Source organism: Phascolarctos cinereus, unplaced genomic scaffold (assembly GCF_003287225.1).
Source record: "Phascolarctos cinereus isolate Bilbo 61053 unplaced genomic scaffold, phaCin_HiC Scaffold_5;HRSCAF=322, whole genome shotgun sequence".
NCBI lineage: Eukaryota > Metazoa > Chordata > Mammalia > Diprotodontia > Phascolarctidae > Phascolarctos > Phascolarctos cinereus.
Genome location: NW_027555958.1, coordinates 337,265,937 through 337,281,823, shown reverse-complemented (window position 1 = coordinate 337,281,823; position 15,887 = coordinate 337,265,937).

The following is a 15,887-nucleotide window of genomic DNA, read 5'->3' as shown; positions in this document are numbered from 1 at the left end:
TCCTCCTTGGAATTCCCCTTGATGAGAGAGGGCTGTTTTGGCACCTGAATCGGTCGTAGGTAGGCATCAAGGATGAAATGGGTAAGATAGATAGAGTGAGGTCAAATTTGGCAGAGGCTTTTCCTCTACCAAGAACAGCATTGAATTGACCTACTATAGGATATGGGTATGGCTTAAATGGCTTGTTGGCACTTGCACAAAATCTCAGCTTCCCACTGTAATTCAGTGCCAACGCCCTTGATATAACTTACTGAGGATGTGCAACCGGTTTAACCTTTTGATTCATAGAATCTTAGGTTTTGGAAGGGACCTCAGAAGCCATCTAATCCAAGATATTTCAATCATGACTGAGAATCTACTCTACAAAATTTCCAGCAAGTGGTCATCCAGCTTTTGCTTGAAAATCCCCAGTGAGGGGGGATGCCATGACTTTTCATTCTGCTTTGGATGGCCCTAATTGTTAAGATTAGGAAAGAGACTTTCCTTGCTACCTCTATATTTAATCCAACATCCACACTGTTAGGTTAAATACTTGAGCCCTTCAATTCTTCCTCTCAGAGCAAAAGGCACATTTATAGCTGTCAAGTGAATTAATTCAACAACTACATCCAGATAGATTCCAGTGCTCCTTCCCAGTTCCTAGGAAACCCCCCTGGAAAATTTGTTGGCAATTCTCTTAAGTTTCTCTATTCTAATAGTATGAATATCTTGGACACAGATTCCTGATGAAGCTTTCTTCCTAAGAGACTTTTTATCCTACCCTTTAACTATGATGAGCAAAAGCTTCTCTGTGAAAGAATCATAATGTATATTATGAGAACTGCATGTGGAAATATAAGATAGGGGTCTAGGTTCTACCCAGCTCCATTTACCAGCTGCTTAACCTTAGACAAATCATTTAACATTTCTGAGCCTCATCCAGCTTTAACTTCCATTGGATCTGATGACTGTAATCTTTTAAAAAAAATTTTATTTAAATTTTTGAGTTCCAAGTTCTATCCCTCCCTTCCTCCCCTCCCCACTCCCTGAGATTGTAAGCAATCAGATATAGGTTATACATGTGCGATTATGTAAAACATTTCCATATTAGTCATCTTGTACAAGAAGACTCGAATAAAAGGAAAAAATGAAAGAGTGAAAAACAGCATGCTTCAGTCTGTATTCAAACAATATCAGTTCTTTCTTCAGAGGCGGGTAGTATGTTTAATCATTATGATCACTGTAATCTTAGAAGGATTCCCAGTGATTTCAGCTCCTTTGGCAAAAAGGCCTTGGGAGAAAGATAAGGTGAATATATATTTGCTGATTACCAATAATTATAACTTAATTTTGCTGTGGATCTTCTGAATACGGTGCAAGCCCTAATGAAGCTCTTTGACATGAATAATTGAGGTCACTTGATGGAAGATTATTTGAGGTAACTAGGTGAGGCAGCATGTGGAGAACTGTACTTGAAACCAGAAAGACCTCACTTCAGACACTTGCTGGTTGTGTGACCCTAGGCAAGTCACTTAACCTCTGTCTGCCTATATCCATAAAATGGGGGTTATACTAGCACCCACCTCCCAGAATCATTGTGAGGATAAGATAAGATAATATTGTAAAGTGATTTGGAAACCTGAAAAGTGCTATATAAGTGCTAGCTATTATTATTTATAAACTGTTTTGAAAGTTCCTATGTTTTCTTTCTTTCTGTCTTCCTTTCTTCCTTTCTTTTTCTCTTCTCTCTCTTTCATTGTTTCTTTCTTTCTTCCTTCCTTCCTCCTTCCTTTACTTTTCTAGTACAGAGCCTTTCACAAAGTAGGCACTTAATAAATACTTGCTAATGGATTGATTTCCTCAATAGGACAGCTCTAATTATTGGGAAGCTCTTTCTTTTATCCAGTAGAAACTGCCTTCTTTCTAACTTCAATCCACTAACCCTGATTTTTCTTTCTGACTCTGAGAAGAATATTAAATCCCTCTTCTATATGACTATCCTTCAAATATTTGAAGACAATTTTGTCCCATCTGAGCTCTTTTATTCTCTTAGATAAACATTGCCAGTTGCTTTAAACATCATCATATGACATGGTTTCTTATTATCTTGAGCCCCTTCTTTTGGATATACTCAAGCTTTTCAATTACCTTCCTAAAATGTAAAGCTCAGAACTTAATATAATATTCAAAATGTGGTTTGACCAGGGCAAATTACAGAAGGACCATCATCTCTCTTGTTCCAGATACTATACTTTACATGGCTTAAAAGAACAATAACTCTTTTGAGTACATTGTGGATTTATATTAAGCTTGAAGACCACTAAAAATCAGACTTCATTATACAAACTACAGTCTAGCCAAATCTCTACCATCTTGTGAACTTGATTTTCTGAACTTAAATGAATAATTTAATGTTTATCTATATTAGATTTCATTTGACTAGACTTGGTGCAGTATTTCAATTGATTAGATTTGACTTATGTTTTGCTCTTGATTCCATCATTCAGCACACAAGCTATCCCTTCCAGCTTTATGGGCACAAATTTGATAATACTACCATCTATTTTTTTTTATCTAGACCATTGATAAAATTGTTGAACAAATGGGACTAAGTAAAGAGCCCTGAAGGCCAACACGAAGCTGACACTGATGCATTAATCAATATTCTTTAGATCTGGTTGTTCAATCAGTTATAAATCTACAGGACTATACTATTGAGTCTGTATTTCTTCATATTGTTCATCAGGACATTGTGAGAGATTTGTCAAAATACCTTACTAAAATAAAGCATATGATGCTTATAGAATTTCTGTGCCTTGTAACACTGTCAAAAAAAAAAAAAAGGAAAATGAGATTTTTCTGACATGACTTACTCTTTTTAAAATGTTATATTTAATAACCACTAATAGAAACAAATAATAAAATAAATACATAAAATAATGTATAAAACCTTACACAAAATGCTTTGCATCTAATAAGATATAATCAAATGAATTGACAAAAAAAAGCAAAAAATGCTTTTGTCCAGTGTTCCCTTCTAAGTCAGTCTGGAATCCTACTTTCTTTGTATTTGAAAAATTATATAGTTATAGTCTACGAATTGAGGAAAGGAAAGGACAACAACAATGATTAAAATCATTACAAAATAAATTTAATCTGTATAAATCAATTGTTATAATGAGGAGACCAAAAGAGCTTAAAAATTGTCTCACTAAAACAAAAACAAAAACACTCGGCACTTGCCAAGCGTTAAGGCTGCCAAAGGCAACTCCAGTTTAAAATATAAACTAGTTTGAAAGATCTTATGGAGAAGGATGATAGTGTACACCTATAATCTCTGGTATTTGGGAGGCAGAGGCTGGTAGATCACTTGACTTGAGAGTTTTGAGCTGTAATAGAATTAAAGCTGATTTTGTGTCCACACTCAGTGAGCCTCCAAGAGTGGGATGCCCCCTGCTCAAGGACGGGCAATCCAACCTGGGTCAGAAAAACAGAACAGGTTAAAGTTCCCATGCTAATCAGTAATGGGGTTGATCCCCTGAGTGGACATTGTGTTTCCAGCCTGGGTGAAATAGGGAGACCCAGTCAGAGGAGGAGAAGGAGAAGAAAAAATTAGAATTATTTCACAAAACAGCAATAAGCCGTAAAGGTGGAGAATTCACAGGATTTTCTAACCTAGGGTTTGTGAACTTAATGGTTTGATATTAACATTTCAATACTGGTTTCCTTTGTAATCTTATGTATTTTATTTTCTGAATTTAAAGACATTATGCCGAGAAGGGGTCTATAGGTTCACCAGACCGCCAAAGGGGTCCATGACCCTCTGAACAAAAGCTTAAAGAGATCAATTTAAATAAAGACATCACAAGAATATTTAAGGATGAAATTGGAAGAGGGATGACAAACTCACTAAAGATGGAAAAGATCTTCAAAAAATTTTCGTAAGAGACTCTTTTCATCCTCAAGAACATAGGAGTCACCACATTTGGACTTGAATATTGCAGTCCCTGATGTGCTAATAGAAGAAGAAGAAAGACTCTGGGAGAAAGAAGAAATGAAAAACAACTGGACTGAATCAAGTATACACAGAGCAGGTATATGCTAGAGGTGACATGGTTTTTAAGACAGTGATTCATCAATTCTCAAGATATCTGAAGGACAGACACCAAAGGCACAGAAAAAAAATTATTATTAGCTCCAAAAAGGTGATTGAGAAAAGAATTAATAACTACTGACCCATATCATCTATCTACTTTCCTATCTATATAAAATTTTTATGAGAATAATCTATACATGTATTGAGGGCATCCTTAATGAAAGTATCTAAAGGAAACAGGCAGATTTTCCCTAGTGATATTCTAAAATTGACCATATCTCTGTCAGTACACAATTGACTGAGAGATGCAGAGAATATTAGATGCTACTGTGCTTTTCATTAGTTAACCATAAAAAAATTTGATTCAGTAAAGCAAAACATTTCCCCAAAGATTCCCTCCAACAAGGTGTCTCCTATGCATATGTTGATGGAGGGGGTACCCATATGGAGCAAGGCCCCAAGTGCAAGGTCTGTCCCCCATGCATAGAGTATGGGACGGTGTTGTGCGGTTTGAAGGGAGGCGGATGTCATCAAAGAAACTCAGGAGTGAAAAGGTGGGGTAATTATGGGGCAACAGTGAAAGAAAACACAGGGTCTTTGCATGTTCCTTTGATAACTTGATAAAGTCTAAAGAAAGTGAGGAAAGCTCCCAAAATGTTGGGTGACCTCTGTGGTGAAACTATAGGTGGACATGAATAAGAGTCACATAGGATGGATAAATACAACACGATGGGTCATGATGTCCATCAGTGGAGGAAATAGTCATATTGATTAGATCTCAGATCCATTTGAGTTGTAGTTAATGTAGAGCTGGTTCTTCTGATCTCACTTCGTATCACTTCATATATACATATATATATATGTGCTTATTTCCTTTTATACTTCACATTTATCATTTTTATGGTATCATAATGTTCAATTGACATTAATATGCCATAATTTCGTTAGCTGTTACCCAGTTATTGAACATAAAGGTTGTTTCCATTTTTCCTCATTATAAATAAAAGAGCTATGAATATTTTTGTAGAGATAGAACATTTTTTTCTTTTTATAATATTATTAGGATAAAAATCCTAGCAAAGGACTTGCCAAGTCAAACACTATCTTCAGTTTTATGACTCCTATTATATATTGCCATATTGCTTTCCAAAACATTTGCAATAGTCTATTACCCCACCTATAATGTATTAGAGTGTCTTTCCCCTGTACCAGTGCTGAATTGATATTTTTATGGATTTTGTTTATATTTATAATTTTGATAGGTGTAATATGATATCTTAAGGTTCTCTTAATTTCCATAGTTCTTATTGTTATGGAATTCAGGTATCTTTTCTTTTTGTTTTTTTTAAGCTAGGCAATGGGGTTAAGTGACTTGCCCAGGGTCACACAGCTAGTAAGTGTTATGTGTCTGAGGTCGGATTTGAACTCAGGTCCTCCTGACTTCAGGGCTGGTGCTCTATCCACTGTGCCACCTAGCTGCCCCAATTCAGGTATCTTTTCATGTGATTATTAACCATCTGTATTTCTTCTTCAAAAATTATCAGGTCATGTTCTTTGACCATTGCTCCAGAGGGCACAATTAACTCCCAATGAACCTATATTGGCTTGATCTAATAACCACTTCCTTTCTTAAGTATTCAAAAAGCATTCATTTAATAACGAGTTCCAAACATTTGCTAAGAATTGATATCGAGTCCCCCGCTTTTTAAAAAAAATCAAAAGAATATTTGATTTGTCGAATGAGATAATATATGTAAAGTGCTTTGTAAACCTTAAGTGCTATATGTTAGCTATTATTACTGTTACAATTGTCCCCCATCCTGTGGCACCTTGTCCATGTTCCATGGCTCCTCAGAGGTGTCTGACGATAGTGAAGTATCCACCTACATAAATCATTTTTAGCACACTAAGCTATAATATTTGCACTAAGACGAATTCATTGGAGCAGCTAGGTTATCTTTTACTCTTTCCTCACCATTTTTTTTCAGTTCCTTTTTAGTCATTTTTGTTTCATAATTTATAGTCTAAAGATCCTTTTCTTTTGGTGGAAAAAAACTGAAGCAAAATCAGATTTTAAAAACTATCCAGAATTTCAGCATTGGAATAGCAAAACATACACGATTATTGATTTAGAGATGAAAGGGGCCTTAGAGATCATCTAATCCAATCCCTTCATTTTAGAGATGAGCAGTCAGGGTGCTAGAGAGCTTTGATAGTTTGTCCAAAGTCACCTAGGTAGTATGTGGTAGAACTTTATTAGAACCCAGGTCTTCTAACTCGAAACCCAATTCTCCTTCTGACGCACTCTGTAACATCTTACCACCATACTGATTTTCATTAGATTACTGATATGGGGTATGAAATTTAAAACTCTGAACCATGACTGATAGTAATAATGCGAAATTTGCCTATAGTAACCCTCATCGTGTTCATAAAATGTCTTAGTCTTAGGTAACTATAATAACTATCATTTATATGGCAATTTAAGGTTTGCAAAGTACTTTTAAAATATTATCTCATCTTTTGATCCTCACAATAACTTTAGGAGAGGCTATTATTATCCTTACTTTACAGATGAAGAAACTGAGGCATGCAGAGGTTAAGTGACTTGCCCAGGGTCACACAGCTAATAAGTTTCTAAGGCAGCATTCAAACTCAGATCTTCCTGACTTCAAGTCCAGCACTCTATTCACGGTATATCACCTAGCAGTCTGGGACAATCAGAGATCTTATTGTGGCATATGTTTGGTGCCACACAGATACAGGCAAATAGAACATTCAGTGTAATCTACCTTGTATCTTTCTATCTTTCTTTTTTCTTTCTTTCTTTCTTTCTTTCTTAGGCAATTAGGGTTAAGTGACTTGCCCAGGGTCACACAGCTAGTAAGTATCAAGTGTTTGGTATGAGGCCGGATTTGAACTCAGGTCCTCCTGACTTCAGGGCCAGTGTTCTATTCACCATGCCACCTAGCTGCCCTTCTATCCTGTATCTTTCAAGATAGAAACAAAATTCTTCCAGTAATTCCTAGTTGACTGAGCGACATCAAATTCTTCAGAGACCCTGAAACTACCATTATTAAGTATGGGTCTATTCAGATTATAGGGTAAGGAATTGCTACTAAATTGTAAGCTCCATTTAGGTTAAGGCTTTTTGTTGCTGAGTCAACGTTTCAGTTGTGTCCAACTCTTCGTGACCCCATTCGGGGTTTTCTTGGCAAAATTGCTGGAGTGGTTTGCCATTTCCTTCTCTAGCTCCTTTAACAGATAAGGAAACTGAAGCAAGCAGGGTTAAATGACTTGCCCAGGGTCACACAGCTAATAAGTGTCTGAGGCTGGATTTAAACTCAGAAAGAAGAGTCTTTTTTACTCCAGGCCCAGCACTCTATCCATTGTGCCACCTAGCTGCCCAAGGTTAGGGCTGTGTTTTCCTCAAACTTTTTACATTGCCCAGTGTACTCTAGCATATGACAAATGATTGATACATTTGTTTGTTTATTGTGAATGTTATATTGCCCATGGCTATCCAACTAAAGGTAGTTTCTGTCCTTATCACTAGAATGGGTGTTGCGTTGGCTATCAGTAACAGGCATTCAACAGAACCATACTTTACAATTGAAAAAAAAATGCTGGAAATCACTGAAGCAGAAACTGCAGAAACTTAAAAGGTTTATAAATCATGAGAGTCTCTGAAAATTATGAGTATTATGACTGAAATATTTTGCTACTTTTTACAATTTGGTGCAAATTATGTCCCAAGCCTTCACCAGTTCCACACCCTCTATTTACATTTGCATTGTCACTAGCTGTCCCCCATGCCTGAAATTCTTTCCCTTCCTATCTCTACCTCCTGGCTTCCACAGCTTCGTTCAAATCACAGCCAAAATCCTACCTACCCCAAGAAGTCTTTCTCAGTCTCCCTAAATGCTAGTGCCTTCCCTCTGGAGGTACACACACACACACACACACACACACACACACACACACACACACACACACACACGTATACACAGAGATATATACGTATACATGTATACATATGTGCATATGTACATATGTGCAATACCTTATTTGTACAGAGTTGTTTGCATGTTGCATGTTTTATCTCATTAGAATGTGAATTCTGTGAGGTCAGAGACTGTTTTTATCTTTCTTTGTATCCCCAGCACTTAGCCCAGTACCTGGCACATAGTAGGCACTTTAAAAAGGCTTGTTGATCTTACAGACCGTGCCAATGATAACACTAATCCATAACAAAACATTTAATTAAAACAAAGTGTCAAGATAAATAACAAAAGGGAATTCAATAAAGAAAATAATTTTATACCACAGTTCCTCCTTGGTCCTCTGGAGAAGGAAATGGCAAACCATTCCACTATCTTTGCCAAGAAAACCCTAAATGGGGTCACGAAGAGGTGGACGTAACTGAAATGACTGAACAGCAACACCTTCTTGGTTCTATCTGACCTCTCTGTCTCTATCTCCTTTTTTCCTGTTCAGATAGGTTCCATCTTCCCTGCTCCCATAGGCTCAAATGGATTAAAACATCTATCTTCTCAATATCTATTAGTCTTCATCATATCAGGAAAGGGACATAGTCGCTTCAGAAATCATGGCACAGTGGTAAAAGCTTAAGGCTGTGTACCATTTAACTCAGAAGGTTCTTCAAAAACCTCTCATTCAGGCTGAGATCTACTTTAAACCTCTCTAACTCAGCTCCAGGGTTATTAATCTCCTGGTAGAACTCCTGAGTTCAGGGAGGCCATGTTCTTTCTACTACATGTTTCTCTTCTGTCTCCCCACCCTAACAAGAGCCCACAACTTGCTTTCCTGTCTCTTCCCATACTGTGACTCCAGTAGTCCTGCTTTTCAGAAGGCTCCCTCCCCATTAGACACTACTGTTCTATAGCCAGGCATAAGCTTCTGAGAAATATAATCTAGAGAATTTCTCCAATGAGCAATACTTTCTGGGCAATGGAACATCATAAGAAATGGACTGCTGGGGGCTTTCTCTCTCTCTCTCTCTCTCTCTCTCTCTCTCTCTCTCTCTCTCACACACACACACACACACACACACACACACACACACACACACACACACACACACTACAGGAGAAAAATACAAAATATCTAAGAGAAAATTATATTTTACTACAGTGCTTCCTTGTTCCTATCTGACCACTATTGCTATCTCCTTCTCTTGTCTTTTTCTTCATTCTACCCTCTAACTGAATAACTTCCCTAAGGCTCAACCTTGGATCTTATGCTTTATTTATTTGTCTGTGCTCACTCCCCTGAGGATCTCATCCAACTTCACAGCTTCTACCACCACCTGGTCTCAGATCCAAAACCTTGAAATCATCTTTGATTCTTTCCTTTACTTTGATCCCCATATCTAGTCCATTACCCAATTTTCTATAACAATGTATTTCAGATTCATCTCTTCCTTTTCATTTCAATAGTCATCACTGTATTTTTTTTACATCTGGATTTACTGAAATGGAATATTAATGTCCTAATCTATAATCTCACCATTTTATATGTGTACAAATATGTATGTGTATGTAATGTGTACATATATACATATATTGAGAAGAGAAGAGAAGAGAAGAGAAGAGAAGAGAAGAGAAGAGAAGAGAAGAGAAGAGAAGAGAAGAGAAGAGAGAGAAGAGAAGAGAAGAGAGAGAGAGAAGAGAAGAGAAGAAGAGAAGAGAAAAGAAGAGAAGAGAAGAGAAGAAAAGAAGAGAAGAGAGAGAAAAGAGAGAGGAGAGGAGAGGAGAGGAGAGAGAGAGAGAGAGAGAGAGAGAGAGAGAGAGAGAGAGAGAGCAGTAACCTTCGTGAGGAGGGGGCAGGGTTGAAGAGGAAAATAGGCTATTGTTCCTTCTACCAGACAAAGATACTGAAGTGTGTGTGTGTGAGCGTATGTGTGTGTACGTATGTGTATATATACATATATAGGATATATTGTATGCACATATATCCACATGCACACATACATATACACATATTTATGTATATATACATGTGTATGTGTGTATCTACATATGTGTGTATACATACACTATGGGTAGAAAAATATAAAACATCTAAAAGAGAATTATATTATACCACACTTCCTGATTGGTCCTATCTGACCACTCTGTGCCTCCGTCTCTCTGAACACACACACACACACACACACACACACACACACACACACACACACACATACCCCTCCCACCTAGTATGTGTATGTACATATACCACTTGAGGTGTGTGTGTGTGTGTGTGTGTGTGTGTGTATGTACATATACCACTTGAGGTGTGTGTGTGTGTGTGTGTGTGTGTATGTGTGCCACCATGCAGGTTAAGCTATTTTTTTCTTTAGGAGGTATTGAGACATGACTCGGGTGACTAAGAACTCTGACTGTTGACATCCCTTCCTGGTGACCTGAGTACAAGGCAGCCACAAGGAGCTGGAGGGACTCTCAGATGCTTGGCTGGAGGTTTGGAGTGGGAGGATCATTTACTCAGCTGAATCAACTCAAGGGCTTAGTGTCCGTCCTTGTTGACTGTCCTTCACCTGTTATGCCTAAGTAAATCTCCTTTCGTTAACTGTTGAGTGACCTACATGCATCTCACGTTGTTCCAACATCAAACTTAAACTAAGAAGGGCTGGCCTGTGTCAGGCCTGGCCTAAGATGGTCCCTTGGTACTTCAAGCAAGATACATTTTCACCTCCTTTCCACCAATTCACATCTATCATTTCCTTCAAAACTCATCCCTTCAAGAAGCCAACTTTGACCAACTATATAGTCTGCCCATATTTCTTTACCTTATATTTCCTTGATACACATGATACCACTTGTACTGCTGAGAGACAGCATGAGGGTTGAATCTCTAATGCTTCCTAGTTGTGTGACTTTATAGCCCTTCATCTACATGTTCAATAAATCAGTCAATAAGTATTTATTTAATACCTACCTTGTATCTGGAACTGTGCTTACTAGTAGCTGCAGATACAAAGGCAGAAATAAAAAGTTCCTGCCCACAATGAGCTTACATTCTACTTAAAAAAATTACTTTCTCTGAGTCCATTCTCTCATCTGTAAAATGAAGCTAGTTATGCCTCTAAGTATTTACCTGGCCAGGCTGTTGGGAAGATCCAATAACACAATATATTAAAAAGTGCTTTTCAAACCTCAAAACAGTATTCAGGGTGTCCAAAAGTTTTAGTACAGTATTAAGCTTTAATAAATGTCAGTTATTATTACTGTGATTATTTACATATCTCTCTGTTCCATTTTCACTCTACATATAACACATTATGAAGAGAAAATAAAGAGAACTATTTTCCCCATACAATTTTTACACACCATTATGAACACACAAAGACCATGCTCTTCCCCCTTTTTTTCCTCAATATAAGCATTTCCCACCCCCACCTCCTGTTTTGAGACAGTGGCCACACTGTCATTAAGATGACTTGAGAATGTAGAGATTAAGGGTTGTTAGGAAAGTAGCTAGTCACTTGCCATCGGCCAATGTGTGAGAGAGAGCAAGAGCTTAGTTGCCGACATTCATCTGCTATTAGGAATTGTCTGGTCCCCATTTTATTTTCCTCCTACCTCTTCTGGGCCAAGAGCATAGAGATACTAGTTGGCAAGTATATTTCTAACCAGTCCTATAGATGCTAGAAGCAAGCTGTGGATGGAGTAGTCCCTTCATCCTTCTTCCCCCCGACAGTATTTTCAAACCCAAATCTGAAACTTGAAAGGATATGAAATCTTAAATGTAAATCACACCTTCCAAGTACTAGCAAGTCATCTTGCTCCCTGTGTTGCTTTCTCTCTTATAAACAGAATTCTGTCTTGAAGCTGACTTGACTTTAAATGGTGAAAAATTGCTGTGGGTGGGAAGAAATATTAGATCTCAATTCTAATTAACTTTGTTGCCATTGATATGTAACTCTGGGTGAGTCACAGCTCTTTAGTAAACATGGATAAAAATCTCCAAGATTGATGATGGCTGCCAATGATGTAAGTGGGCCAGGACCAAGATGAGCACCTCCTTCCTTGCTCTCTCTCTCATTTTAGAACTAAAATATCAAGGAAAGGAAGTTCTGGGAGGTAATAGGCAAAAAAAATGTGATATTATCACGAGTTTGACTGTGTTTTCTTGTTTCATACATGTTTATCTTGTTCCAGAAAATAAATTCTAAGTTGCTCCAAGGCAGGGACCAAATCTTAGACTTCTTTTGTACCCTCTTCTCCAGGATTTGCCCAATAAATAAAAGGAATCACTTCAATTTTCATCTTCACATACAAGGTGAAATGGAAAACTGAGGAAAGTAACCAGGTAATTAAATAAAAAGCAACAAAAACAACAAAAACCTTTTATTTTTCTCAATGTTCTGGATATTTCAGGGAAAAAGTATCTAGCCCCTGGCTTTGTCTTGCTGCCCCAGTATCCAGACTCTTCTGTTCTGTCCTTTTTATCACAGATATATCCTCTTCACAAGAAAAAAGAAATGTCCTAACACAAAAAGGGCATAAAAAAACCCCCAAGGTGAATCAATTCAACTTTTCAAACATTATTAAGCACTTGTTATGTTCAAGGCACTGGGGATCTGGACAAAAGCAAAATGACTCCTGCCCTCAATGACCTTATACTCTACTAGGAGATACAACACGTACACAAAATTTAAAATTCCATAAAGAATTGGAGCTAAAGTAAGAACACAAAACTAATATCACTTGGAACAAATATATAGAAATATCACATGGTTAGAAAAGTCAAATAAAAATAGAGGTATGACATGTAAGAAATTTAACAAACAAATCAATGTAGAAAGTGACACATTTATGGAGGGAAGGGAAGTCATCCCCTATAGAACTGAACATGGACTCTGGCTCCTTGCTGGGATACCACAGGAACTCTTTCTTGGTGCCCAGTAACTGGGACAGCACTGAAGATGATTGGTAGCAGGAATCAATCAGAACGATAGACTTTTGTTGGGCTAAAATAGAAGAGTTACACAAATGGTTCTACCATTTTCTTTTTGGAATTCACTATCTTTGTGAACCGCTTCCTCTCTCTTGAACTTCCAATAAGATGGAGGAGAGATGGGAAAGGGATTTCTCTTTCCTTCTCCCCATCCAGTGGCAACAATTAATTTCAGTAGGACATGGCAATGGAAGCATGTGCTTACTTTGGTGGGTCTAAGATAAGAACAACACCCCCTTCCCCCAGGGGCCCAGGTTGTCTCCTTTTACCTTTCTGTTTCCTTCTCTGACCATAGGTCAGCAAGAAGAGAGCTTTAGAAAAGAATGTTTCCAGTCTCAGTGGTTACCCCAGGAGTCAAGAACTACTGAGTTCCAGATTGGGCATCAGCTGACATGAGAGAAAAGGATTTCCTTAACAGCACAGTTCTCAGTAGAGAAGATGATCACCAATCCAATCCAATAAACATTTATTAAATGCCTACTATGTTCTGAGCACTGTGCTAACCCTCAACATCATCCTATAGCTGAAACCTTAGCTAGTTAGGGGATTTGAGCCTTCCGGTTGCTTGAAGAGAGCAGGTCTAAGGCGAATTTAAAATATCTATTTGACAGCCCTATAAAGTTGTCTTCACTTAGTGAGGGAAATATAATGAGTATAATGGACTTTTTGAGATGTTTGATATTTCCTGTATTTGTACTGTGATTTCTTTTGCATTATGAAGTTTCCATAGTAAAACAAACAGATGGCTCTCTTATATCTGATTTCCAAATTATATATTGAGCACCTTTTCAAGAAAGGACTTTGTCACTCACAGTTTGAGGAGAACCTAGATTTAAGCAATATCTAATCTCTTAAATGTTTTCCTGAAGTTTTATTCCAAGGTGGTTCAGAGTGAGTGAGAAACTGATTCCCCTTTCTCTTTAGAGTCAGAACAGTCAGGATTGGACCCAGTCCATGTAAGCTCAAAGCACATTTCTACAAAATACTTTATATGCATTTTCTAATTTGATACTCAATGAAGCAGTGCCAGTATTATTATACCCATTTTGTGGATTAGAAATTGAAGGTCAAAGTATAAATGACTTTGACTAGCAGGGCTGAGACCAGAACCCAAATCTCCTGACTCCAAGTCCAGTGTTTATTCCACTGTACCCGGCTATTCTCTTTAAATTCATGTGGAAAACGAGAAGTTTAACTCCACCCAAAAGGACAACAGCAATCAGATAACTAAGCACAATTATTTGTCATGGTGGAGTAGAATTTCAAGCCAAAATGAGAAATAGATGATCTTTTGAAAAAAGAAAATTGTTTTTAAAATTCAGATTGAAACCATTTAATATCAGGCCTTCCCAATCTGCCATGTTATCACTTGTTTTTGACCAGCTCTCTCTCTACTTTACTTTCGTTCTTCACTTCCCTGAAAAACCAAACATATCAGCTCCACAAAGAGCAATGCCTCCCAAGAGGAAATCATTTCACAGCAAGGGAGCCCTGCAAAGAATTAAAGACTGACCAGCCCTCGTAAGGAGATTAAGGAAAAAATTCTTTTGTTCATCAAACTCAGACTTGTCCTCAATAGGCCAAAGGAGCCAAAACAAACACAATCATGGTTTTGGGGAGGAAAAGGTTAACAAGCTATGAAAACAAAATTAAAGATATTTTTGAAGCATGACTCTCAGAAGAGAGATTTGAACGCAGCAACACTTCACCTCCATTTCTCCCTGTAGTTTCAGATAGGACAGAATTTCTGGACAGATGATAAGGAAGTTGAACTGTACCATACTGGATTGTACTGTACTCTGTACGTCAGACAACTGTGTCAAGCGCAGGAATAGGTATGCACAGCCAGGACAAAGAAGACTAGGTCCTTGGCCCCATTGTAGAAATTACCTTGATGGATAGAGCACCGGCCCTGGATTCAGGAGGACCTGAGTTCAAATCCGGCCTCAGACACATAACACTCGCTAGCTATGTGACCCTGGACAAGTCACTTAACCCCAATGCCTAGCCAAAAAAAAACAAAAAGGAAAGAAAAGAAAAAAAGAAATTACCTTGAAACCAAGTTCAGGATGGATCAAACAGGATTTGAGGTGCTTGATTTTCACCCCATGCCTGGCAGAAACACTAGCCAGGGAATTAGAAAACCTGGTTTGACTTGTGATTTTATTATTTCCCCTTCCCATAATCCTGGTGACCAATCCACGCTTCAGTTTACCCATCTGTAGAATGGGAGTTGTGATGCTTCCCACTTGTGATTCTTCTGTATCATTCACACATGTACTTTACAACCATCCACCACCACCCCACCCACACACCCACACTCACAAGTAGCTACGCCTTGGGTGAAATGTTTTTCTATCAGTTTTCAATGTTTCATTTACTGATGTCATAGCAACAACATGTCTTTTGTCAGTGACTAGCCATCCAAAGCCTGAAATAGAGTATTTCTTGATGTTTCCCAAATCCTATTCCCTAAGTTATCCTAAGCTACCTGTTGTTGCTGGAAGATTTTCCCTTTGTCTGTCAAAAACCAACCCTCTTCCATTATCTAATTCAGTTATTAACTCTTCACAGAGTTAAGAGGCAATCAAGAGAAAGAAACAGATGAGATCAAGAGAATTACTGTAAGCACTGACCTCATATTTCCAACTCCCCACCAATAGTCCTGAAAAACTCGCCATATAAAAGTCCCTCAAACTCGCCCCAAAATGCTGTTCTTGGCACTTGGTCACATGGGCTTTCTGAACTGTGCAATGAAGGAGATGAACAGAGTTCACTCTCCAAATGGAATGACTCCATTCCATGAACAGCACAATAGCCCTGGCTGTTG